Source organism: Gavialis gangeticus, unplaced genomic scaffold (genome assembly GCF_001723915.1).
Source record: "Gavialis gangeticus isolate Ggan-Ray unplaced genomic scaffold, GavGan_comp1, whole genome shotgun sequence".
NCBI lineage: Eukaryota > Metazoa > Chordata > Crocodylia > Gavialidae > Gavialis > Gavialis gangeticus.
In genome coordinates, this window is record NW_017728993.1 from 24774075 (window position 1) to 24777743 (window position 3669).

A 3669-nucleotide genomic window follows, 5' to 3' on the forward strand; every position below is an offset into this window, starting at 1 on the left:
GGAGGCGCGACTTCACAGTCAGGGCAGCTAGGATCTGGAACCAACTTCCAAGAGAAGTGGTGCTGGCTCCTGCCCTGGGGGGCTTTAAGAGGAGGCTGGATGAACACCTTGCCAGGGTCATTTGACCCCAGTACTCTTTCCTGCCCATGGCAGGGGGTCAGACTTGATGATCCGCTCGGGTCCCTTCCGACCCAACCAACTATGAAACTATGAAATTATTTTGGAGGTTAGCTGAGGGTCCCCAAGCTGCTCCTCCTGCCCCTACCCATTTGCATCTCTTCCCTAAGGAGAAACTCCATGCGGAGTTGGCGGGACCCACTGGAGACACTGTCCACATTTCCACCTCTGCTGGAAGGATCAGGAAGGAGGAACGAGTCATGTCCTCAGCTCTTGGACACTTTCCATCTCAGCGCGGCCGGCTTCAGACAACCCCCTGCCCATGCCTGGCTTCTCCCTCCGTTACCGCCGCGGGGTCTCCAGACAACCAACGATCTCTCAGTGCCAAGGAAAGTAAGCTCAGCCAAATGCTTAATTAAGTGGGCCGGGGCCTTTGATCTGGTAAAACACCAATTAGTTTGGAGTTGGCCTCCAGTGGGTTGTGTACACATCTCCCAGGAGGACTGGCTCTATTCACTAGAGCAGGCAGACTCAGGTATTTCGGGGCCCATGTCAAGGAGGGGAGTGGGGGGTCATTTCAGTTTGGGATGAATGGTCAGGCCTTTTTCGGGGAGCGTGCTGTGTACATGGGCAATGTAGCTGAGCGCTGCTCTCTGTGACTCTTGGTGCCTCAGTGCAACGCTCATCCCAGCCAGAGATATTCACTTGGAGGCTGGCCAAGGCAGGGCCTATGATCACATGAAGAAATGCCAGAAGAGCAAATTTCTCAGGACTCCACACAGGAGGGAGAAGCTCACAACAACCCTATCCTAGGACCCCGGCATGCTAGCTCAACAGTCAAGCATGTTGAATATTTGCCAACTAGGTGCAACTGGTCACTTGAGAGATGTCCAAGGGCTTTGATGTCAGTGTGTCCTATGGAAACCATAGGTCTCAGCCTGCGACACCCCACTGAGACTAGCACATTTAGGGCCTGCTGTGAGCCAGACCAGCTGCTCCCAGCAGCCTCGCTTCTCTGCAGAAGGGAGGAAGATCACCAAGAGCTGCACTGCGAAGTGCCACGGGCCTGACTTTGGCCACCCTTGGAGCCATAGGTCCATCAGGCAACGCTGAGGATGAATCCTGTGAGACAATCATAGCGTGAACCAGGGAAGATCATGGGCTTTGGGAGAGACCACCATACCTGGGTGAGACAACTTGAGCAGGGGGGGCAGTGTGGGCCAGCTGGGAGACTGGCCAAACACCTTTTCTGGTCTTGCCTCTCTTGTTGGACATGGTCACAAGCTGGGTGCTTTCAACTTCCCAAGTCCAGGCTGGCTCCAGGATGGTCCCCTTGCTCTCTGCCTGTTACCCCTTCATAAAGCAGGGACCCCCACCCCAGGCCCTGAGCTGCCCCTGTGGACACCACAGAGGCTTCAGCAGACCCTTTCCAAGAGCCCTGACTGGCCAGGCTCTCTGGCTTCACCGTTTACCACTTGAAGGACGTGCAATAGCACACAGACCCAGCCTGTGCAAGGGTTTCAGACCCCTGTGAGTACCCTCTACTTTATTTAGCACAAGACAACAACCAGCCGAGGCAAAACAGCAGCACCTGCACGTTTCCCTGCCTCTGCTTTCGTACTGCTCTGGGGCATGCTTTGGGCATAGGTCAGAGTCCCGGGTCCCCGCAGCTGTACAAGACTTCTCTCCTGGATCATGGAGCCCCTCTGTCTCCTGCATCCAGGTTCCTTATTGCACAGCTAAAAGGGATGGCCTTGCTACAAAACAACGTTCCCGGGTCCCTGCCAGAGCTTTGATCTGCTTCTAAGGACATAACACACTTTCCACCCAAACTACTAACAAGACACTGGAGAAAACCAGCTTCAAACTAGGATCAAGGTGAGATCTACTCAGCCTCTAAGTCTTTAATGATTGACCTATTCATGAGCAGACATGCTAGCGCCACGCCTCTGTCTCCTTCACACAAGGAGCGTGAGACACTGCAATAAAAAAGACAATCACAAGACAGTGAGGAATGAAAGCAGTTCATCAAACCAAACTGAAATGTGTCAGCTGTACAAAGGGCTCTGCGGATTGCTGCAGGCTAAGCAAAGCACCTCTTTGTTAAATAGATTTCATTGAGCTTTTTCTCATTTTGGAGGGGGTTTGTTTCTGCAAGGCAGGTTGTCGCGACCTTGGAACAGGCTGGAGGCTCTTCCGCGAGGCCTTTCCAATCTACCAACATCCTTTACAAGTCCTGTGCCGCCTTCTGCTTTACTGGCTGCTGGACCCAGAGGGAAGGACAGAGCACGTCCTGCTGTTACTCGCAGACCTTTCATCAGTAGCTCCCCTTGCATCGGTGCCGAGAAACTCAAGGAATTCGGCACTGTAACTCCCTGCACCCTGCACGTTGCGAGCCAGGTCCCTGTAATGAAGGGCACACAACATATGAGTCCAGTCACGTTTGCTAACCTGGGGCCAAGCCCCTCTACAGTGACACTTACACCAGCACTGGGTCAAGCAGCTGGAGTCCCTTTGGTTTCCCCGCCACATCCTGGCCTGGGCACAGGGCCGTACCCCTTTCCTTATTCTGAGACCTTTTGGGTGTAAGGTGCCCCGGACAGCCTCCCCGGAAGCTCCTCTGTGGAGCAGCTGGGGATGTGGGAGTATGGACCTGTCTGGAAGCAGCGGGCTTGAGCGGGCACCCTGCAGGTTTCTACTCTGGCCCAGCGCAATGCTGAGCTGAAGGAATGCAAGTGCGGTGCTCGTGCCTGGCGCAGCTGGCAGCCAGACAGGCTAGGCTCACTCCCCCTGCTCAAAAAAACCCCGTGCACCAGCGGGGACCCTCACCCAGGCCCCTGGAATGCTACAGGATGGAGTCTGGGCACACTCGGGTCTTCTGCACTCACAAGTGCTGGGTGCAAGGGGTTGGAGCACAGCGAGCTTTACCTGCACCCTCCTTTAATAATCATGGAAATCTCCTGGCACCAGTCGTAGCCTCAACCCCAGCTGCGGGAGTTGCCCGCCTTACAGTGTTGCCCCCCTTGCTGCTCCCAGGTGTGCGGGGGTTCAAGCTGCAGGCAGGAACATGTCTCTCCCCTTGAGGTGCGTCTCCCGGGGGGGAGACATGGGCCTGTCAGCGAGACTGTTGCCCTCAGGGGCAACACTGCATTGCCTGCACTGACGCCCCCTCATCCCTGCCAGCCACCACCTCGACACTGTCTCCACACCCTCTACCCACCCCCTCAGCACCCTCAGCTGGTCTTGCCGGAGCCTCTCCCACCCCCCCTCACCATGCACAGAGGGATGGGCGATGCAGAGAGCTTCCCACCCAACTCTTGCCTCAACTGAGGGAGAGAACCCCCTTCTTCCTCACCTTCCTCTTTCCCAGGTTCCCTTCCCCACTGATCCCAGGCCGGGCCACCCCCAACCCTGACACATCTGCGGCAGCTTTCTTCTGTTTCATTCCCCCCCCACCCCGGGGAGGGTGATGGTGCTTCATGAGATGGAAACTTGGTGATAATTTAACCTACCTCTTCCAAACTGGCAGACCTGGCAAGTGAGTAAGCTCGT